A 25577-nucleotide genomic window follows, 5' to 3' on the forward strand; every position below is an offset into this window, starting at 1 on the left:
ATTTTACATTTGTTTACCGGGCTGGTCTGACTGGATGTATTTTCATTTTCAGCAGAGGCCCGGGGAGAAACGCTCCACATAGAGACAAACACAGTTACATTATATTATATATATGTATATATAGATATATGTATACATAGCTATATATTTATGCACAGCCTATGTGTACAGATATGCCTATTTATGTAGATATATATGTAGATATTTATAACTATATGTGCATACATATCTATTCTGATATACCTATTACTGTCAATATATATGTAGATATCCATAAGTATATGTGCATATGTATCTTTATCTGTATATGTATCGACATATATTGCTGTGTATATGCATATATCTGAGTGTTTATATGTACACACATATATATATACATATATATATATATATATATATATATATATATATATATATATATATATATATAATGTATGTACATAAACATATCCATCTATGTATGTTGATATGTATGTGTGTATATATCTATATAGATATATGGATAATTATATATACATATGTGTCTGCCATATGTCTTGAACATGGAATGGAACCCTATCTCAGCCCCAATATTCCCAACCTCTTAGTGCAAGGGGATGTCAGGTATGTAATGCAGTATATATGTAGACTATTGCTACTGTGATAGGTGTTGTCTTCACAGACATGTTGTGTGTGGGAGGTCACATCTGCTTTAAACATGTGCGCCATTGGCTACTGACAGACATCCTAAGGACATCATAGTACAGTACCACTGCTAGCACAGTAATGATCCTGTGGTCTACAGCAGAGATATGGCCAATAAATTTGGCCAGTCTGACACACTCTGGTCAGTCCATAGGTATACACAGAACCTCTTAGTGCAAGACATGTAGACCAAGCCTGACAATGTGGATGTTAACAGTCATGTAGATGGGTATAACATATAAATACTTGTATACATTGTCCCCCATAGGTTATGCATTCACACACCCCTGTCTGTCCTGACACATAATAACCACTGGTACAAAGGTGCCATGACCACATACTACCCACTAGTTAGTGGCATACATCTGTACAACATCCCACTACTTTATCTGACATACATGACTGTTATAGTGGCCTGGCAGCAGTACAGCTGGAAAGTATCTGGACATAACATCCCACTGGGTAAGTACACTAAGCTGCTGGGCATGTACAAAGCACTCTGCAGGCTACAGGCAGACTGCCACAACACTGTCCTACATTTCTTATGGGGGAATACACATGCACTTGCATATATAGCAGGTTTTACAGGCATGTCACAGCACAGAGTAACAGACACTTGTGTGAAAGTGCATAAACACAACCAATGTGAACACAGCCACAGCCACATATGGTAGCTAGCGTAATATTACAGTATATGGATTATCTGATCAACACCATCCTCATATGTGCCACTCACACACTAACCCTACATATACTGAGCCGCTACACAGTGTGGTCTGCTGCCTGTCTGTTGTATAGGGCATGTGTTTGTTTGGCCCTACAGACATGTAAGTCGATAGGGTAACATACAGTGGAGCAGCATGTAACATCAGATAGAACAGGACCAAGAACAATGCCATCTACCACAGTCTATACACAGGCGAATGTACATATTTACAATACACACACTGTTGACAATCACCATAAATACACAATCCTCAGTATTGTACACACAACCACAGTATGCCCAGGTTATGTCCTCAAAGAGAACCCCTACTCTACATAGCATGTGTTGCAGTCTGATATCCCACAGGCTTGTTATCAGATATGTCAATACATTATGGTGTACAGGACATATGCACCTCTTACTGCATGACATATGTACAAAGTTTGACAGAGTTGTGGCTGGAGGCACAAACACAGGACCAATATTGACATGTTGCTGTGATAACCTCATACATTTACTGTTGTAATAAGGTTTGTTGCAACATATGTCCTATGAGGAATATGAGGTCAGTAACTGTCATAACTGTCACCGTGTACTGTCTGCAATCCTCACACTATGCTTCTGCAGTTCACAGATAAGTGCTCTGTGGGTAACACAAGAAACAAAAGGCACCACACACTGCTCATTCTGCAGGTGACCCTACAGATTGGGGTTTCCTCAGAAACATAGCACTGTCTTGACTGGTATTAAAACATGCAGAACAGCCATATCCACACCCACCCTGTTAAACCAACATTACTCCAAATGCAAAATAGCAACACATACATTCTGTAGTCAGGTCAGGCACATCCCCCTCCTGTATGTTGGCCTGCTTCCACAGTGTATGTTGTTAGAGGTAAATCCCCAATCCATATGTGATGCTGTTTGCCATACAACAGATCTAGGTCCTTATTATATAAGCAGAATACAAGGTGCTACTCAACTTATATCATATTGTACTGCACCCGAAATATCCAAACTTAAAAATAAAAAATACTATAAAAAATAATAATTATGTATATAAAATCATTAATATAACCTAATGACAATAATAAATAATGTCAATTTTCCTATATAACCCTTAAAAACCTTCCTACTGTTAATAAGTACCCAATGTTAAAAATTCAGCTTAGTAGTTTGTGTAGTTACATAATGTGGTTTTAAAAAAAGTTTTAATTGAATAAGTTTCATGGTTGTTAAATAATTAGTACATCTATCAAGTACTTAACTGTGTATATATATAACAACTGGTGATTGGTTGAATTTGTTTGAGTTTGGTCTGAGGAAGCTGGCGCATTTGGCCGGTGAAAGCGCTTACCATTTACTTGTGAATAAAGGAGTTTAGTTGTGGGAGTCTTCTCGCCTTTTTCGTTTTTTTTGTTTTTTGCATTTTCCATGCCAATGAACTTATTGGCATGCTTTCTACATGATATCCACCGTTTCTTTGGAGCTGTCATGGCTCTGTTTTGTAGTTTGTAGAAATGTACTCTGTTACTGGCAGAGTACATTTCTGCAGATTACACCAGTACTGCACATCTGGTTTACAGCTTGCTGGATCACAAATTCACCTCATTTGCATGGATTTCTCCTGCAAATGGGATAATTTGCATACAGGGTCTGAGTCCGTGCAGGACTAGTGCAGGAGTGCTTGTGCACTTCCCTACAGGTTATTCTTGGATCGCACGGCAGACATATTGCCTGCTGGAGCTCCTGTACTAGTCCTGCATGCCGTGCAGGGCTTGCTGAATCTGGAGGCAATACTTCTTTGTTTAAACATATCTGCAAATTTCCTGTGTATGTTTTTTTTATTACTTTTTGTTGTTGAAATGGTTGCTAAGGATCTTAGGGGAGTCCATGGCCTGATTTTCTTGAGTTTAAGGAACTTGTTTTCCAGGTCAAGCTTAATGCACACATTTCACCTGGTTTGAATGACTGCCTATCAGTAGCGAGTGTTTTAAGGCTCTGTTCATATAATCTTTAAAACAGTTCAATACATTTTTTAGAGAGTGAATATTTATTTAATAGTGCTTTTAGTCTGATTTAATATATACAGGCCAGGATTCATTAAAGCTTACACAGAGCTAATCCCCATGCAAGAATAGAGGCATGGCTCAAACATGGAGCTTGGAGCCTGTGCGATCCAGTAAACAAGGATGGGGCATGCATGAGCCTCCCAGCACTATTCCAACACAGACACCATGGAATAATGCACATCACCTCATTTACTGGTGAAAACCATGCAAATGAGGTGAATTTCTGATCCATCAAGCAGACAGGCATCCGTGTTGGAGATGTGTCCGCAGCAGAAATAGATTTGGTTACTAACCATGTACATTTCTGCAAAAATCAAAATGGGGCCATGACAGCTCAAAGTAAAGCATGTATTATGTTTATTAGGTATGTCAATGGCCAAAACCATGGCCATTGGCATGCAAAAGTGTTTTAAAATTGCAAAAATCAAACTTATTTTTATTTTGGCTGATTTCAGCCATTTAAGTGGAGCACAGTGGCGCACAAATGCGATCGTGCAGAAAATAAAAAAAAAAGTAAAAAGTCAATTAAATGTGAAAGATGAATTTTGTCATTATAAAGGGCAGCATGCAGACTCATAACAATAACAGGTAACAGTGGTAGCTAAGGACATAGGTTCTGGTGTAGTGGTGTAACTAAGGCTAAGACAGTTGGGTATGTAAATGAGCTAAATTTACTGAATAGCAAAATAGCAAAAAGGGAGAATGTGTCTGCAGGTACCTAATCATGTATCAGCTATAATGTGGTGGTGTAAGCAGAAGAAGTAGCTGACATGCGAAGGGGGTGTGTCATGCTTGGTGTAAGCACATTGGAGATCTGCGGCTCCTATTTGTGCTCAGCTAAGCACAGCTAAGCAAGGGGGTGTGGCTGAGGATGCTTAGCTGTGCTTAACTGCTTCAAGGAATAACTGTGTCCGGGGAGGGCCTTTTCTGCTCAGCAATGTTTACATTAGCTCTGCGGGTTTGTGCAGTGAGCCACAGGGGTTAAACACAGTGGAAATAGAGAAAATAAAAGGAAATAGAATAAAGGAAATGAACTACAAATCACTAATAGAGACTCTGCCACTCACAGTGGTTCATTCAAACCCCTCAGTAATTTAGCTGACAGGTGGAATGTATCATAGTCAGCCAATCATACAGGCAGCATCTGCAGCACACTAGTATAAAGTATGCAAACACCTTTCAGTCTGGTTTTTCCACACAAACTCTGCACCATTGGAGTACATACTTTTGAATTTTAACTGACAAAATGATAGGTACTGCTGCTGCTTTTCTATATCTGCATGTGCTACAGACTGAGTGCAGTGATGAGGATAATGCTGACAACTGGCCCAGACCAAGGAGGAGAAGAGTATTCAGACCCAGGGTAACATTTCAGGGGTTACATGATCTGGGTATACTAGAGCACTACAGGTTGGACAGAGACATACTTCAGCAACTCATCAAGCTCTGCTGGCCTCACCTAAGACACAGAGCCAACAGAAGGGAACCCATCCTACTTAAAACCAAAGTATGTGTAGCCTTAAGAATACTAGCTACAAGTACTTTCCAAAGATCTACTAGAGACATCATGGGGGTCTCACAAGCACCTGCATCCATGGTAGTCCATTTCCTGGATGCCATGCAACTACATGCCGGTGAGCACATTTATTTCCCCAGCACCCCTGAGGAGATGACCAGCAATATGCATCTCTTCTACCATGTATCAGACTACCCAGAGGTACTGGGTGCCATAGACTGCACTCACGTCCACATCAAAGCACTACCCAGTGAAGCCAATACAGTGTACATCAACTGCAAGAGCTATCACTGCAACAACCACCAGGTTGTGTGCAATTCCCAGGGCATTATCATGAATGTGTGTGCTGGCAGCCCTGGCAGCTATCACAACTCCCACATCTGGCATGGCTCACAGCTGTGCCAGGCATTTGCCAGGGGAGACATCCCATATGGCCATCTCATAGGAGATGCTGGCTACCCACTGGAACCATGGATGATGACACCCATCGAAAATGCACATACCCACTGAAGAACCCCATAATGAGGCACATGCACAAACTAGGAACATTATAGAGCTTGTGTCTAAGATGCTCAAGTGACGGTTCTGCTGCCTTGAAATATCTGGTGGAGCCTTGCAGTACTCTCCAAGCCACATGTGCACACATGTTGATAGTATGTGCCATACTACACAATATAATCCTGTGGAAACAGCTGTGGCAGGAACAGCACAGGGAAGGGGCACACAGCCCCCTACAATTGCCAAGACATCCACAGACATAGGGGAACTTAGAGGAGGAACCCCCTGAGCTGGTCCCTGTAGACAGACATAGGTGTTCCCAGTATGCCCTGGCCTTGACAAAGAGGCAATGCATAGCACATACACTGACACTCTAGGGACTCAGGGACTGACACCTCTCTCTGACTCCCACACACAGTAAAATGGATGCCACACACATCACACTACTTGTACCTTACCATGTATAGACCGTGTACTGCATGCATTTGACAGATTCAGCCCTCAGGCACCATCCTCACAACTGCCGCAGACACAAGGTAAGTTACTGTTCTTAACAATAGATGAATGTAGTAGTATGTTTTGGTAGCATATCTCAGGTATTGCTGCATGTATGCAAGGGAATGGCGTGATAGCAGCAGATAACTGACAGCTATTTGGGACAACAGGAAATATCTGCCTAATACTGGCTTCTGCAGAGTATGCAGTAGTCCTCTAGCTGACAAAACTCACTGCAGTTTATGTAGGGGACAAATAAACTGGGAGTTCATAGGTCACTTGCGTGGATGTCAATGTTAGGGTCCCATACCCTCCCAGCAAGTCAGCCATAGAGATCAAGTAAGATATGTCTGGCAAAGGCCCACAAATAGAAACAATGATGAAATAGTCTTTTTACATACACAATGATATCACAGCAGGGCTTGCAATTGCTTGAAGTCTTTGAAGGGTAGGAATTCTGAAACCCAAATGTCTGCCATTACATCCTAACCGTCAGTCTTTAGTGATATGCCAGTATTCTCCAAGACAGGCACAACACTATGCTAAATGTAGTCAAAAAGTAAAACCAACATGTTTGCACATTTGACAGGTATGCCCCCAAGCAACACACCCATATCCCCATAGAAATGCAGTAACATGTATGTTTGTAGGGTAATAGCAGCAGAGCACACATTTCCAGGGCTGTCCCAGTCAACTTGATAACTTGTTGCATGTCCACAATATGCAGGAGTTGATGAACTATCTATATGTGTGGTTAATGCTGTCAGGAAGTGGGCAGCACTTACACTTGGCTGTAGTTGCTTAGTGGCCTAGGTACAGTATTGTGGTTGACAAGGTCCATGTTCCAAGACATTCTGTGCCAACTATTTTGCACATCAGCTACACCTACAGTAGGACCTGTACACACTGTCCAGAGGGCAATATCCATTACTGCAGGAAAGATGGACAAGTCAGGGACAGGGGGGCACTCATATTGACAGTACACAGCTCAGAGTAACCTACACAGTGCCTAGCATACCTCTCAATTGTACATATTTTTTGCAGAATGTCCAGAGTTTTGCATCATATGTTTGCTGTTTGCCATGAAATTGTGGTTTACTGGCACATCACTGGCAATTCATGAAAGACTAAAGTCAGAAAAAAATGAACAGATTTTAGCTTCAGATTTCATACCCTTTAGAAAAATGCATGCTAATGCAAAACCTGGTATTGTAGCAGCTATCTACATGTGTAAGGGCAATATTAAACGGGTCTATATTATGTCAGTGAAACGGCATTACAGTGAATGCTGTTTCACCAACACAGCAATGTCATGGCTCAGGCCAAGTGATTTGTTTCCCTTGGAAAGAAATCTCTGACCTGAGCTTTCGCTCTTTTCCAATTTCGGTCTATATGTGTCGGCGAAACGGCATTCTCTGTAATGTCATTTCACTGGCATAATATAGATCCATATTCAACACCTGTCCCTATTTTTGGCCCTTTGTCACCCAATTATTTATTGCTTCCACCATACTTCTGGCTCTAAGAGGTTGAGAGATACAGTGCCTAGTAGGACAGCAGGTACCTGAAAATTAGTGTACTGTCAGGTTATAAATGACTGCCACCTGACTGTGTCAGCACTGACAACAAGTCACTGACCACCATCCATACCCCTAGAATGACAGGCTGTCACAGAAGGACCACAGGAATGCCACTTATATCTGTTAAACCTGTCCTAACATTGCATTTGCCTGCCAAACTGTTTGCAAAACAAGACAGGTTAATGTGAAAACATCAATGGCAGACAGTGGAGATGCAGATATCATACCCATAAGAAAAAGCAAGAAAATACCAAACCGGTCCCCCAGCTGTGTATCTTTGGCAAAGCATTATTAGCACCCTGTGCCCATTTGTGGGCCTGTGTCTGACTGTCATATATGTGCCTATCTAGATGTCAGTCTGTGACAGGTTAACAACTAGGACCAACATGTAGCCTCATAATAACATAGCAACACAAACCGTCTTGAGGTCCACAACAGATGTAGTATGCAATGATGGACAACCTGCTAAATAGGTACACTCAGAGGTGTGAAGCCCATAATCCTGTGTGGCTTGTTACGGTGTCTACCCTGCTCAGACCAGAAATACAAATACATAACAGCAGCCACTGTGTGCAATGCCTGTGACCGGACTACAGAAGGACAAAGAGACACTCATAAGGGGAAGGGGAACCACTGGCCAGACAAATGGAAAATGTGCACACCATAACAAATTGTGAAGTAACATAGGTACCCTGTAGGGTATGGAGTCAGTAAACATCACCTACAGCTACACAACACACACCCAAGTAAGTGCAGGTCCATAAAAAAACAAAAACACAAACAAAGGACACCTCATAGGCAAAAACGCATGGGAACTCCACAAACCTACACACCACAGAACATGCATTGTCCACACACCAGTGTCTCACAACCACTAAGGCCTTACCATAAACCCAACATATTACTCATAGGATACACCATCATGGGATGCACAGATGTGTCTCTCTCCAGGCTGGATAAGGAGAAAATCATGCTCACTTGTCTGTTAGGTGCCAGAATCTGACATATCACACATGCACCCAGGTCACTGCACAACAGGTACTGTTATGATTTGGGCCTAGTCCATGGCAGTATAAATGATGTCAGATGTACCTCCCTGGACTATAGGAAGACAGACATGATTCAGCGTGCTGAATATGTGTCCCATGCAGGTATGTCCCTAGTCTTAAGCAGCATTCTACCATCACCTGGAATGATGGCTCAATACAAATAGAATATGATTGTCAGTAACAATTGGATAACTTACTGGTGTCATCCCAGGGGGATCCATTGTCTGGCAGCCTGGGAACATATGCCTGACAGACCATGCTGCTTTGCAAGAGATAGCCTGCATCTGTCTCAATTCGCATTCAGCCCTCTGGCAAAGGCCCTTGCCTCCCCATGGTGCCTTTTTAGGGTAAGTCATAGGATGAATCTTACCAACATATAACACTCATCAAAATGCATGGGATGAAGCCTACCAACATATAACACTCAACAAAATGCAAAGTAAAGGCCATGCTGCTAAATGCTAGGAGTCTAAACAGGAAAATGTAATCAGTGCAAGCATTTGTAACCCTGGCAGATGGTGACATTTGTGCAGTCACAGAAACCTGGCCCAGAGCTGTGAGGAGCAACCCATCCTTACCTGATCACTCATCCTATCAGACAGCCAGACCCCAAACTGTGGGCAGCAAAGCCAAAGGAGGTGGAGTATAAAGATATATTAGACAGACACACAGCTCCATGCTGCTCAAACAGTGTGACACGCACAAGATACTCAAGGGCAACCAACCAGTGACAAGACCCCATTCAAAGTATGGGTATCCACAGGCAAACATATCTGACTCGGGATACCCACCCTACATATCTGGCCCTCTACAAATCTATCAAGATGCAACCCTTTGCCCTGATCTTGGCTGACTTATATTATCCAACCACTAATTTGAAAACTGACCATGCCAGAACAGAAATACACAGAGATTCCCCCATCTTATAAATGCTAAATATGTATGTCAGTTACTTGATACCCCCACAAGATGTGATACATATGTTGGACTTGGCAGTAACTAACATGACTAACCACTGTAGCACCCCTATTGTATCATCCTCCCTGGCAAGATCCGGCAATAAAATGCTTACATTCAATATCAGCATCTCTCCTGACCCCCCCTCAGCCATGGTAAAATGAAAACATCCCCAAGTTGAACACAACCACCAGAGGAATGGTATAAACAGCTGAACAGCCCCCTACCCCACTGGAGGCACAGGCACCAATGTCCAAATATACAAAAAAGTACTATACCAGCATATATATATATATATATATATATATATATATATATATATATATATGTATTCAGATGCATGGAATCAGGACTATCATACAGGACAACATCATCATCCACAAAGGAGAGTAAACCAGTCTGTAAATATCTGCAATAAAGGAACTATGTAACAAAAGGATGGCATTGCTGTCTAGGACTGAGAAGGAACAGGTGCACACTTGGAGGTAATCACCCCTAGCCTGAACAAACAAATAAGAGCACCACTGAAATCCTCTAAAGGCATCTCCAAGTCCAAATTGCCCATATCTAAGACAGACCATCATAAGGCTTTCCTCACATGTCTTCATTCGCAAAAGAAGCTCCCTGATCTGTGCAGAACTGGTGGTCAAGGACAACACATACACAAATGCTGTAGATATAACCAATCTACTGGCTGACAGATTCAGTGGCAATATCTCTCATCTGCCCTCTCCATCAGGAAAACAGGACATTCCCAGCACCTGACCACCCAACCCTTATCACTAGGAAACAGGGCATCACTGCCATCTCAAAGCCAAGAAGACCATCTCCATGGGACCTAAATACATCCCAGCCTGCAATCTACATGAATCCAGGCATGAACTGGCAACATCAGTATGCACCCTACACAACCAAAGCCTGAGTACTGCCTTTGTCACAGCCGAGTGGCGGACAGCCACTGTCAGCCCTGTACACCAAGGTGGAGTGTTCACTGTTCCAGGAAATTAAAAACTCATCAGCCTAATTAGCCTGATCTGCAAGGCCATGCATTTGATCGTCATGGACCTCATTAACAGGGACATTGGCAAACTCCAAATACTTGACCCCACACAGTCTGCCTTTCTCTAGGGAAGGTATGTCAGTGAACTCTGAAAGACATCCTTGAGACAGCCAACAAAGGCATGGATGAGGCAAAGATGATGCACTCCAGCCACCTTGAATTGGCCAAAACATTACACACTATCCCCCACTTGACCATAGCACATGAACCCTGTTAACTAGGCAGCAATCCATATGTTACCAGATGGGTAGTGAACTGGTTCATTTATAGAACCCACATGATCATAATAGGGGTACCCAACCCAAACAGTACACCCGTAATGAGTGGTACACCACAGGGATTGGTCTGGGGGCTTCTGGTATATGGCATATACGTCCCTGAGGTGCAGGACAAAAACACTGGCCTACAACTGACCAACTTGCCAGATGACTGCAAGCTGGGAACAGTCATCAATACCCAAAGAGATGTGGTTGTCCCACAACAGGGTCTCACCAAAAAAAATTACTGCTGCCAGAAACATGTCCTCAAGCTGAATGCCCGCAGATGCATCATCATCCCCATCAGTGAGACTGATGTCCCTACATATTATCACATTAACAGCAATGTCCAAGATACACAAACAGTACTGAGGCATTTAGCCACTCAGGTTGATAGCAACCAGAAGTCTGTGCACCATATCACTTCCATTGTACAGAAAGCTTCATAGATGGGCCAACTCAAAAGTAAGGGTATCTCATGCAAGGACAAAGAGGTCATAAGATCCATGTACTGTAAGCTTATAAGGTCAATTGTTTTGTACAATGCCTCCTTCAGCATGTACCTCACAAATCACACGCAGCAGCTGGAGAGACCATAGAGGTTCCTCACTGGGAGATTCCAGGACCCCAAACACTTACACTACACAGATAGGCTAATGAAACTGTTCCTCTACTCATTTCCATACAGACTCTTCAGAGGTGACTTTTGTCTGGCATACAAAGCAATCCAGACCCTGCTGTGATGGGACTGTTGCACATCTGAAAGGCAAGGCCCACTTGAACAACCTGTAGGTGCACCATCAACCTGGTCTGTGATATTAATAGGACTTGTTGGTGTGACAGATACATGTCCCACAGACTACCTCATCTGTGGACTACACTCCCTGTCCACATCAAGCCGAGTGCCTCAAACCCCTTGTGAAGTGCTCTCTGTATAAGTGCATGTGAAACAGAAAATACAGTCCTGTGACTCCACCTGTGTCCCTGCTGGACAGGAGCTCTGGGTGCTGACATGTCTTAATATGGGCTACATTCTTGTCTGTGAGGGTTATAAGGGCTTCAGGCTCAGTAGCCTAGTAACCTCATATCAACCTATAAACCTATAAACAAATGGCTGTCAATGGTTCACCACATTACTCTGTACTGCTCTGCCACTGACATAGCTGGAAATCACAGTGCTATGTGGAATATACCACACGTATAATGGACATCTCTGTTCAGTAGAATGCACTCTGTACCCACACCAGGATATGGCTTATCAGTTAAGAAGACTAACACACAAGCAGGATATCCCCAGCCAGTATATCACTGAGGTGCTGGACTGTTTACACAGCTTCATCAGCCAATTGACTGTAGCCACACCTCTCAACCAGCCATATTGGGCAAGAATGTCTATAGATTTGCTCACAATTTTGGTGTGTGCATCATGCATCTTGTATTTCCCATGTAAATCACTGTGATGATCTGAGGATATCTGTCAGTAAGTAATGAGACAATACATTTCAGTGCCAGATGAGATAAATGCCAGAAGATGTCTGCTAAAACAAGCCCTATTAGTTTAGCATCTTTCCATGTTAATAAGAGAAATATTTACAGTATGTCCCTATGTTTGGAATCTTTGTCCCTCCATTTTGGCAGGCTATCATCATATTTCTTGCACTAACAGGTTGAAAGGTATGGCTGTAGCACACAATACACTAGACTGGAGTACAATTATCCCTGGAATGGAGTTCCACTCTTACTATAGAAGGTCATACTGGGCATGCTCACACACTTATAGAATTACAGCCCATGTCTAAACCCACATAAAAATATATAACTGTAGTGTGCACAGATGTCTTTTCATACAGACAGTTATGTACACCTTAACTGTCTCTACCCACTCCCATCCGACAGGAGTACCCTCAGCTAGCTGTCGGTGGCCCATAGGTGATATATCTGCATCTGATGCATGCGATACACAGACATATATATAGGCAACATAGAACAATATTTCAAGCATACACACACATAGATGTAAGTAAGAGAGAGACAGACAGTGATAGAGAGAATGAGAGAGAGAGACACACATGGGGAGGAACACACAAAGAGTGAGTCATAGACAGGGATACCCTGAAAGGCATAGATTGATGTCCTGCTGTGGATAGTTGCATACCAGTTGTAACCAATTGCATGTGCCAGCATGATGGGGAGCCCCATTGTGTAATAGTACTGAGGGAGGGGGTTGTAATATCACATCACCCACCTTTGTGTGTGTGTGTGTTTGTAGGTTAAAGTATAATGAGGCCTTACCCCCTCAATACACATAGAAAGGCCCAACTGTACCAGATCTGCTGATGTTATTCACCTTAGAAGTACCTTTGGACAGACCTCAGCCCTATAAGCTCTGTGGCACATGCAATAACTATGTAACAGTATAATACAAATAAGTAAAACAGGGGTCCTAATCTCAGTTCCGGCATGTGTGTGTATAAGTGTTTGTAAGTGAGTAGGTTAAAGTATTTTGAGGACTTTCCTACCAAGTAAACTTCCCAGTGCCCTACTTTACAATGGCTGCTGATGTCATTCACCTTAGAATTACCTTTGGTCAGCCCACAGCCCTATAAGTTCCATCGCACATGCAATAACTGTGTAACACTGTACTACAAATAACTAGATGGGTATGGGTTTTAATCTCAGTGCTGGTCAATGTGTGTGTGTGTGTGTGTGTGTGTGTGTGTGTGTGTGTGTGTGTGTGTGTGTGTGTGTGTGTGTGTGTATATGTACATGTACAAGTGTTTGTAGGTCAAAGTATTTTAAGACCTTTCCCACCCAGTACATTTTCCATTGCCCTACTTTACAAGGGCTGCTATCATTCACCTTAGAAGTACCTTTGGACAACCCACAGCCATATAAGCTCGGTGGTGTGTGCAACAACTGTGTAACACTATAGTACAAATAACTAGATAGGTAGGGGTTCTAATCTCAGTGCTGGCTAATATGTGTGCATGCATATATGTGTTTGTAAGTGCGTATGTTTGTAGGTCAAAGTATTTTGATCCTTTTTCACCAGGTACATTTTCCATTACCCTACCTTACAAGGGCTGCTGATGTCATTCACCATAGAAATACCTTTGGACAGCCCTCAGCCCTATAAGCTCTGTGCTGCATGCAATAACTACGTAACACTGTAGTATAAATAATTAGATAAGTAGGGATTCTAAACTCTATACTGGCAAGTGTGTGTATGTTTGTTTGAGAATCATATCCTGTGAGTGTATGGGTGAGAATTATATCCCCAGTGGTAGTGGGTTATACCATTTTGAGGTGTGTTCCACCCAGTACACTTCATATTGCCCTACTACCTGCCCAAGAGACACTGATGTCATTCACCTTAGAGGTACCTTTGGACAGCCATCTGCTCTATAAGCCTCATGGCACATGTGATAACTGTGTGACACTGTAGTACACATGACTAGATAGGTAGGGGTTCTAACTTCAGTCCTGCCAAATGTAAGTTTGTGTGTGAACTATATCCCTGGTGGGGTGTGTTATACCATTTTGAGGTGTGTTCCACCCAGTACACTTCACATTGCCATACTCTACAAGGCCCACTAATGCCATTCACCTTAGAAGTACCTGTATACACTCTTCAGCACTATATGTTCTGTGATGTGTGCAATAAGTGTGTAATGCTGTCCCAGTACTGACATCTATAGTACTATGTGTGTTTGTGTGTGAAGCATATCCTCTGTGTGTGTTGGTTACACCATTGGCGTGTTGACCCCCTTGCCATGGCATTACTTTAAGGAGACAGTTAATGGCATCTGCCTTACGTGCACCATGTTAAACTATACAGCCCATACCAGTCATCTGTACAGATCTATATGAAATATACAGATGTTTACAACCTATATATGGTCTGTGTCCACTAACAATGGGAATTTATGAGTAATCATTACAAAATATGTCACAGTTACTGTAGTGACAGACATGTCAGCATCAGACATCATACCTGTCTGAAACATCATGCTGATACAAAGTCTGTTACTCTATCACTTGTCCAGGTATGTAAGAGCAATATATGAGACCAGTTGCTATGTTTGGTGATTTATCCTGATGTCTGACACATAATTCCATCATTCATCTACAATGTCAGTTTGTTAAGATTTTACTTGTAGTTAGAAAAAAAACCCACATGTATGACAGATGTAAATAAATGATGTGTCAGACATCAGGACAATCTAAGAGGTAGTCAGTTATGCCCCTAGCATATAATCTCTGTGGTGCATGTGATGTGTAGGAAACAATATAGTGCATATAAGTGGATACATAGGGTTAGTAATCTATTGGCAGCTGTTTATGTGCTACTGTATGCATATCCCCTGTGGCTGTCTTTACTGTGTGTATGGGATGGTTATACCATCTTGTGTGCCTCTTCCATCCTCTTAACACCCCCAATGCCAATCTAGTTGCAGCCCCTACAGATGTCATCCAACTTATAAGCACAGTTCCACAGTTTCTAACACAAATTCACTGTGCTGCATGCAATTGTCATATCACTGTGTATTGTACATATATAGATAGGTGGGTCATCTAATATAAGAAGAGTCAACTCTGTGTGCATGTGTGTTTCAATGCATGTCATCATCCAGCAGTGTGTGTGTGTGTGTGTGTGTGTGTGTGTGTGTGTGTGTGTGTGTGTGTGTGTGTGTGTGTGTGTGTGTGTGTGTGTGTTACAGGTGCATTTACCATGTTGAGGGCCTCTGACCCCACCATTAGCAATCCTAACAGCCCCTGCAATTGTCACCCACTTAAATAGTAGTGGCAGACACTGCAACACTAAATTACCTCTGTGGTGTTTCTCTTATGTATTTAGCAGTATCATTTGTAAAACTGGGCAGGTAGAGGTTCATCTATCAGCAGGGGTAGGTCATGAATGTGTGTGTGTGTGTGTGTGTGTGTGTGTGTGTGTGTGTGTGTGTGTGTGTGTGTGTGTGTGTGTGTGTATACCAGCAAACCTCTCAACCACTCACAGAAAGACATTTGGTTAAAGCCATATGGGAAGCTGGGGCAAACAGTAAACAATGAACACACCCATCACATATTGCTGTGACACACATGGGAAATAGATAGCAGAACAGGTCATGCAATTGAATACACCTTCCAAAGGGTATGCGCTGTTACATGACAATATCCATCATTCATCTACAATGTCAGTTTGTTAAGATTTTACCAGAAGTTAGCCAGAAAACCACATGTGTATGACAGATGTAAATAAATTATGTGTCAGACATCAGGACAATCTTCACACATATGCAGAGGTCAGAAGTATGGCCACCATCTGTACCCGTGCCTCCCAAGCTCTTAGAGCAAGAAATGTTTACAAAGGCATAAATAATGGGGTGATAAAGGCGACATAATAAGGACACCTGTCAAATATTGTTCCTACAAACATACAAAGGTGATAGAATAAGAAGTTTTGCATTAGCATATATGGTCTGAAAGGTATGAAGTCTGCCACTCATAATGTGTGCCATTATGTTTTGACATCAACCCACAATAATTTGGCATCTACTTGCCAGAAAAACGCAGTAGTATGAGAAGTGGACCAGAAATATTAGGCAAGAATCAGGACATTCAGTGGAAACTGCACAGTTGAGAGGTATGTCTGTACCATCTTGCAGGTTGCAGTCCATGTTTAGCAAGGTGTAACCTGTGACAACACCTGAAACAGTTAAAAGAGGTCCCAAGACTGTAGGACAAGAAACATGTCATACAGTTCTTTACTGATTGCATAGAGCAGTGATTGCACATCAGAAGCACCTTAATGTCATGATAAATACTGTAAGCTAAAGTAATGTCACACAAAGAAGGTGTCATACTAGCAAAATGATGTCCTGTGTGTTGCACTTGCCATGGGCATGCTATGTGCTGCCAACTGTCACATTACTATAAGTTGTGTCCCACACTCCACAATTGATAATGTCACACACACATTGTGTGTTTCCTATGTGTGTGTGTGTGTGTGTGTGTGTGTGTGTGTGTGTGTGTGTGTGTGTGTGTGTGTGTGTGTGTGTGTGTGCAATATGTAGACATGTGAAGGCCCTGTTACTATCTGGTGCCCACAAGATAGGTTAATCTGTTGGCGTTAACGTAACAGCTAGGCTTGTGAGGGAGCTAGTGCCAGTACTAAAGTAAACTCCTCTGTATGTATGAGCCTAAGGTACTACAGAACACTGAGGTGACATGTATGAAGGCTAGCTGGCTGTGTTAAGGGGTATGTATGCAAGGTCACACTGTCTGCCACCAGTGTCCCTCATACACTGTTGCATGCATACACACCAGGTAAACATGTACATATACAGCTGTACCTTGGCTATTAAAATGTCATTGTGTTTCCACTCTGCCATACTCCTCATTGATAATGTCAGCAGGCCCATAGCCTCTGGACACACAGACATCTGGAACACAAACAGAATTCAGCATGTGAGACTACATTCAGTCAGCAGTACTAACATTAATGATGCATCATGGCTAAAAGGGTACAAACACGTTGATGTGTACCCATAACAATTGCCAGCAGACAGCACCTTACACAGCATTACATTACTACAGTGTACCATATTAATCCTGTGCATCAGACCCATATTAGCATGTCCGTACATTGATGGTATGGATAATAGGAATGAGGCACAGATATCATTATATGAACAGGGAATGATGTGTGTTTGCCAGAGGCCTAGGCTGGGCCATATGGTTGACATCATGTGTGTGTGTTTGGAGGGGTGTTGTATAACTGGGCCATGCAGAGGTGCTGTGTGTGTCTGGTGGTGACCTGCCTGTGATAGACATGTGTGAGTGTTTGAATGCACACAGTCAAGTCATGTGGTTGACCTACGCAGGGATGTGTTGGACAGCCATGAACCATACATGGCAGGAAATAGAGTTCACTGACTCCAGCCATGGACACGGGAACTGGTCCTGCCAGGAGTCTCACTGGCACCACCAGACCCAAGGCCAGATGTACTACTACTTCCCGATGGTGACTGCTGTCTGCTAGATCTGTGTCCCTGATGGGACTGGCCAGGACCACATGCCCATGGCCTGCTCAGTTGTGGTGTGGACAGCACCCTCCCTTCAGTAGTGCTGGTGGTACTGCCACCATGGGAGTGTGAATGTACACGACTAGATGATCTTGTTGCTAACCTACATCCACGTGGCTCATGCCCTACTCCCACCACATGCTCCAGCACAGACATTGCACAGTCAAGGATTAACAATGTCTCACCCCACCATCTATCCATGACATCAGCATAATAATGTCTGGCATCACCAAGGCTGTGGAGGTTGTTATGCATGGCAGGAAGTGTTGCATTCATGATCCTCAGCATCTGTCTGGTGCTGCATTCAGAATGGGCTTGTGCCTCCATGACAGACCACAACATGCATCTGGTAACACCTGCTGTGACACTTGTGAGAGGGGCTTGATGGGCAGCAGTCCTCCTTTGAGTACCCCTGTCCATCCACCTGTGTGGGACCTTGCCTGCTGTTTGGCTATGGCAAGTGTCTACACCCACACTTGCCATAGTCACCAGACTAGCCTGTTCCATGTCACCACCCTCCAACTGTCCATTATCTATGGCTGCTGGGGACTGGTTATGTGTGGGCATACTGACTGTGTTTGGAGACATTGTGGGTGAAAGTGGGATACCAACTGATGGCACAGATTCAGCCCCTGACAACCCCCCTGTGCCTCACTATGACCACCATTATCATCAGAGTCCACAGAGACAAAGACATCAGGTTGTGAGTGGGAGGGACACTGAACCCCATGTTCCCCTTTGAGGGGAAGACAACATATGTCAATTAATACCTGCACTATAAGGTTTGCTGATACACACACACACACACACACACACACACACACACACACACACACACACACACATACAGGTGAGGTGGCACAAAGACATTATACAGACCACAAAATATCTGAATGATGACATGTATGACACACAATCAGACCACAACATACACACTCTGGACAGACCCTCAACAACATGCAGTGCAGCTATGTCCACTTAATGTTGCTACTAACATACACCTCTGAGATACGTGAGGAGTGGTAGTAGGTGATGGACCTTCACCTAACACACACTGCACCTGTGTACACATTATTGATGTCCACCTGTATAGCACAGTGGCAACAGCTACAGAAATGTTACAGCTCCTGTAAACAGGCTCCTTTGGTGACCACTGTGATGCACTGCAGTTAACCCCACCACAAGTGAACATGCACATATTGCAATATGGCTAAGAGTAACAGTTGTGTGCATGGAAAAGTGCATGCCGTTAACATGCCTAGGGTATTGGTGAGCCACAAAAAGACATTTCCATACTCACTGGCTTCAGGCTGCTGTTCCCCATCCAGACCAGAGGGAGCTATGTAGTTGTGGGAGAGAGGTATTTTCAGCAGACTGACTTCTGTCATTGGTACAAAATAAATGATGCATTTCTGCACATGTACAGTACAAGCTCTGATACTACACAATTTGCTGTTATTCACTATAGATGTGCACTTGTGTGAATTACAAAACCCCACCCACAAATGTAGTTTGACCTGACATATACATCTAGATAATCTATGGATGTCAGTATGAATGATACAGTATTGAACTGATGTCCACTGGGACCTTACTTGGATGGTCCTCACCTGTTGTCAGGTGCCACCCATCTCCACGACATGGGTGTGTACTGTTTCCTGGGGTGTGGTGGCTGCCCCAAGGTTGATGAGGAACTCCTCTGATGGTGTCAGTGGGGCCTGCGTAGCAGGACCCCCACCAGTGGCTGTACGGTCCCTGGCCACAGCAGCAGTCCTTTTCTGGGCATGGTGTACAAAATCAGTTGCCCTGTGCCTCACCTGTTCATAGTTTGGCCATGTTGACCCACATTGTTTACAGTGGTGACTACTTCAGTCCACAGTGTAGTCCTCTCTTTCAGCTAATGTCTGCTCCAAATGAACAGGACTGTGTGATACAGTCACAATGTGTCAATTATTGCTGCAGTCTCAGCATCTGAGTAGGATGTTTGTTGCTGACGTGACATTCCACCTGAAAGACATGCACAGGGAAACACATCACAGGACCTCATACATTGGGTAACGTTATCTACAGATCCTGCACATCCAAGTTTTCTAGCACTATCCACCACTAGCAACAACATCACACCTCTGCCATCTATCAGCACAGTATGTGTGTAGTAGATTCACCATACTGGCATTACAGCATACATTGCACTTCTAGTCCTGATGTGTCATGTCCCCACAATGAGGACCACTAATGTGCATAATCCTCCATTCATCATTCAATTCAGACAGCACATGCAGAAGCTGGGGTCATCATAGAAGTTTCCTACCAGGGCATACCAGGCCATCAAACATCTACCATACACCTAGAGGCTATGAGGCCAAGCCTCTCCCCGGTGTTGTACATGAGTCTATAACAGATAGTCAAAGATTCAAAAGAGCAAATGCTCTTATGTCCACTGCAAAATAGTGAAACCACAGAATGCCAAAAGGCCGGAACAGCAATTTTTTTCAAAGGAAAAAAAATCTCTGGGTCATTGTCGGGACTTTGCTGTTCTCCACTGTGGTGTGATCTTAGAGTTGGTATATTTAAGTAGGGAGGGTGACACCATCCCCCACATCAGGGGGGTGTAGGGGGCAAAGCCCCCCACTTCATATTGTGTGTGCATTTGTTTTTTTTTTTTTTTTTTTTTTTTAGGAGCGTTGTTCTAGATGTTTGACATTCAGTGGTTTCATTATTTTGCAATCAATTTAAGAGCGTCTGCTCTTTTGAAACTTTGACTATGTAATATAGACCCATCATACATACCCCTCAAGAGTTACCTCACTCTGGCAAGCCTGGCAATCACACACTCCACTTTGCTGGAACTGCTGCATGAGTGCAGGTCATACCCAATGTTAGCGTGCACACACACACACACACACACACACACACACACACACACACACACACACACACACACACACACACACACACAAACACATACAAACAAACAGCCTCCACCTGGTGAGTGACCTGGACTGGCCTTGGTGAGATCTTGGGTGTGTGTCACAAACAATCATCCTGCGAGGGAATGGGCACCCTGTTCACATCAGGCAGATTAGCTACCTACACCTTTGCAGGCGTAATATGGTCAACTGGATGGTTAGCGGCACATACACCCTTGGGATACCACATGTGTCCCTGTTGGATGGGGGCATCAGCTTCTGCCTTGCATACACATGGGTTAACATGTGGCCTAGGGATATGGCTGCTCAAGACCCACAGCCTAGTAACCTGGTATGGTACGTGGAATACCATAAGTGGCCTATCTGCTGTGACAGACTGTGTTGTGATGTGTCCACACACATATGTGCCATCAACTGCTGAGTGTCCTTTATGGTTAGCATCACAGTACAATGTATTGAAGCCTACATCCCACAGATTGGTGAGTGCTCTTGCAGGTGCATGTGGAAATTCCAGGAATATTTCAGCTACACAATAACTGAGATCAGTGCATATGTGTTGTAGGGTGACCACCTCATAGGTGTCTGACATCCTCAGCACCCAGACGATTGTGGAATATGTACATGTGCATGAAAGATGTAGACCTCCCTGCCAGACAAATCTGTATTTCCGCCCACCAGTTGAACAATACGTGAAGATCATCCAGATAGCTTGCGGAATGTGTCTGTGGCATGACAGACCTCTGGGGGCACAGTGCTGGCTCCTGGGTATCTGGCACTGTTTCCATTCCCTTACATTGTATGCTCAGTATGTATGCACTGCTGCTGACCCAGTGCCAGCATCCACCCACTACTACTACCTATAATTTGCTGTCCTGTTGCAGGGGTCACTAGTAATGGTAGCCATAGGTGTGAGGCAATCAGATACAGATGTGGAATACACACTCACCTAGGCAGAGTGTGTCAGGAACAGTCAAGGAGACCTGGACAATTAGTGAAATAACCCTGTATGACATTGTCAGACCAAGAGGGGCTCAATGATGGTACATTATATGATATGTTATCTGTATCCACCAGTACGTACTGTCAGAGTGTCACCCCTGCACTGGCCCAATCATCACGGTGCCTATATACTCACCACTACCACCAGTGATGGATACACACAATGGTATGATGACAAGCACATGCACCTTAACTCACTAATCTCTTGTACCTTCTCATAGCACCTCTGTGCTTAACACCGAGCATGCCACGAGACAATACTAATTGCAAGCTGTTACCCCCGTGTGCCTTCTCCCAGCATAATTGACTTTGCAGACATATTATAGCTCCATGGCTGAAAATTAAGTTGAAATAGTAACTGAACTTTGTCAGTTACCTTGTCAACTTAAGTTTTAGCATGGAGTTTTGTGCTCTTCATATTTGAATTTAATTGGAAAACTGGCTTGCAATGCAGCCTGTATTTGTGTCTCAACAGCAAGCTAATTTAGTATGCTTTCCATAGCTTGTTTTACAGTTACTTCATATAATTTTTTTTTTTGGTTAACTAATAATGCTATGATGATATAAACACCACAGTAAAGGCATAAAATGAAGACACTCCCTGTGGTTAAACCTTACAAAGATGTAGTAATGCTGAACATTTTTAATCAGGCAGATCTTAGATCTCATTGACGCATGTGAAAACTTGTAAAGAATAAAATGAGAAATCGCTGTTTATGTTTGGCGTGAAGTGCTTACAACACACAGCTTGTTAAGATTAGCCTTGGACTTCAATTAATTATGTAAAAGCCTTGTAAAATGACAAAATAGTTGTACATCCTAACAGCCATTATTTCTGTTGTCAGCGATGCCTTCTGAACTCCCTGGCTGACACTCCAAAAAAAAAAAAAAAGCTCATTGTGAAATGACGGTAATCACATCCGCACAGCTGCAAGAGGCCAACACAGTATAATTAAAGATTTTGAGCTCGACGTTTGGAATAAAAAGTTTTCTGGTATGCCTGATTTGCCTATAATGGAGAAATACCAGTTATAGTAGTCATTTGCTTCTTTTTACTATTATGTTACAGGCAATCACTTTCAATGTGGGTGATGACATCTGTCAAGTCATGTATTTTGGAGGTTAATGTTAACAGGTATGTGCAAAATAATAAATAAATGGATTTTATGTAAAAAAAGAGGCTGCACCTTCTACTTTTTTACACATACCTGTTAATACTAACATCACAAATACATGGTTGGACACTGAATTCGCAAGTCAGCAACAGCATTGACAGTGTTGCCCCGATAATGGAAAAGTACCTAGATTTGATACTAGGTTGGGAAGAAGAAGAGTGATGATTGTTTGCTTAGGTTTTACCCTTCATAGGGTTAGCTTGGCATTTTCGCTAGCTTTTAGATCTTTGTGACTCTTTCTCTCTTTGGTGAAGCTTAATTATGTTGGGCTTTGTCATTTTGGTTGGGAACAGTTTTCGTTAATATATTCACGGTGAATTCTATGCAGTTGAATTGGGCTCAACTCAAATGTCATTGTTTGTGGGAATTGCTTTGAATCTGTTGAATCTGTTGTGAGTTGTATGTTGGGTTCCTCGCTGTGCACGACAGGGTTCTGCAGAACCTTCTTTTTAACTAGTAAGTGACACCACATTTTGGTTGGAATTTGGGAGCAGTTTTTGTTAATGTATTCACGGTGGGAGAGTTGTTAGGTAGTATAGAGATGTGGCTAATATTAGACAGGTGTGATAGTAAAAGAGTGGAACACTGGGTATGAACAAATATGATTAAAAATACAGAAGGCATGATAGTTATTGTGTGAGAGTGAGTGAAAGTAAAGCAACCTTGGTGTTCATCCAGGAGTTGAGCAAGAGCAGAGGCTTGAGCAGATTTTTTAACTGCAAGGCATTTTTTTTGCAATTCTAAGTCCTGGAGGTACGGATGGAGTATAGTGAATCTCCAGAACTGTTATTAGATTTAGTAAACTGTAACAGAGATTTGTGTGAAGATCTCAAGAGTCTCTCTTATTGGACTAGGGCTGTAGTAGAATTTGCTGGACACCTCTCAGGTTGGTATGTGAAATGAGTAGGATAATTCTAGGAAGATGGAAGATGATAGTTATCCGCGATTTTTGAATTGGCTGATTTGTATTGTTGAAACTGAAAGGGGTGGTAGAGGTACAGTGGATGGGTCAAAAGCCGTGTTGAGTCTTTGTTAGCAGGTTATTGATTTACTAGCCCCCGGATTTACAAAGCCCTGTAGAATGTGTAGGATTAGTCTAAGAGTTATTTTCAGCAATATGGCTGACGTGCAATCCAGGAACATGCTCCAGGGATGTGCATGTGAGCTCTTAGACTAATCCTGCACGGACTGATCTCCTGTATGCAAATTACCCTCATTTGCAGATGAAAACCATGCAAATGAGGTAATATGCAATCCAGAAAGCTGGCAGCTGTCTGTGCAGGACGAGTGCAGTGTGCAGAAAGGTACTTGGTTAGTAACCAACTATATTTCGGCAATCTACAAAACGGAGCTGTGACAGCTCCAAATAAAGGCTGCATATCATTGAGGAGGCATGCCAATGGCGAAGTAGAAGGCCATTGGCATTGCAAACTGTTTTTAAAAAAAAAAACTTTTATTTTTTTTCACTGATCTCGCCTGTTTAAGCAAAGGGCAGCGGTGCGCAAATGGGATCAGGGGGAAAATAAGAAAATAAACCTAAAATAACCATTATAACTAAAATCAGTATTCAGCCATGCAAGCCAATGGCAGGCAGAAGACAACCTGGCCAGTGAATAATGGTTGCTAAGGGGGGAGGATCAGTGTGGGACATGTAACTATGCATTAGCAGGCAATCCTATGCAAATGAGGGAAAGGTTAGTGAATCCCAGATTTCCCCAGGGTGTGAGGCAGGTCCCAAGAGTGTAAGAGTATATATAGCTTGGTGCAAGACTAGGATATAGGCAACATCAAGGGGGGTATCAGGCATACTGTAAGTGGATTGGAGACCTGTGGCTTGGGATTGCTCCTAGCTTAGCACAGCTAAGCTAGGGGTGTGTCTAAACCTGCCTAGCACTCTTTAGAAAGTGCAAGCAGGTGTGCGTGCCACGCACTGGGTTTTACAGGAAGAAAAAGGAAGTTAAACGAGGAAACAGCAGCTCTGTGCACATTTGAGCACTCCATTTGTGCAGTACGCACATGGGCTTAAACAGGGAGGCAATGGGAAGAGAAAACAGCAGTAGGAAGGTAATCAAAGAGAAATAGCTTAGCTGACAGGTGAAATGGATCAGAGTTAGCCAATTACACAGGCAGCAGACCAGCCCAGCACACCACTATAAACTATGCAAACACCTTTCCCCCTTGTTTTTCCCAAAGACTCTGCACCACCTGTGTATACAGATGGGGAAACTTTACAAAACGAAAGCAAGAGAAAAAATGTTAGGGGCTGCTTTTGCTATCATAAACCAGCATGTGCAAGAGGCTGAGGGTGGTGAGGATGTGAATGCTGCTGAGCAACCCGCAGTGAGGAGATGGAGTAGAGTGTACAGACCCAGGGTAACTTACCAAAGGCTACATGAGCTAGAGATAGTGAAGCACTATAGAGTGGACAGAAACCTCCTACAGCAAATTGTTGAGCTGTGCCGGCCACACTTGACACACAGAACTAAAAGAGGGGAACCAATTCCAGTGGATACC

This window comes from Protopterus annectens, chromosome 3.part1 (genome assembly GCF_019279795.1).
Source record: "Protopterus annectens isolate FY-2018-M chromosome 3.part1, PAN1.0, whole genome shotgun sequence".
Classification (NCBI taxonomy): domain Eukaryota; kingdom Metazoa; phylum Chordata; order Ceratodontiformes; family Protopteridae; genus Protopterus; species Protopterus annectens.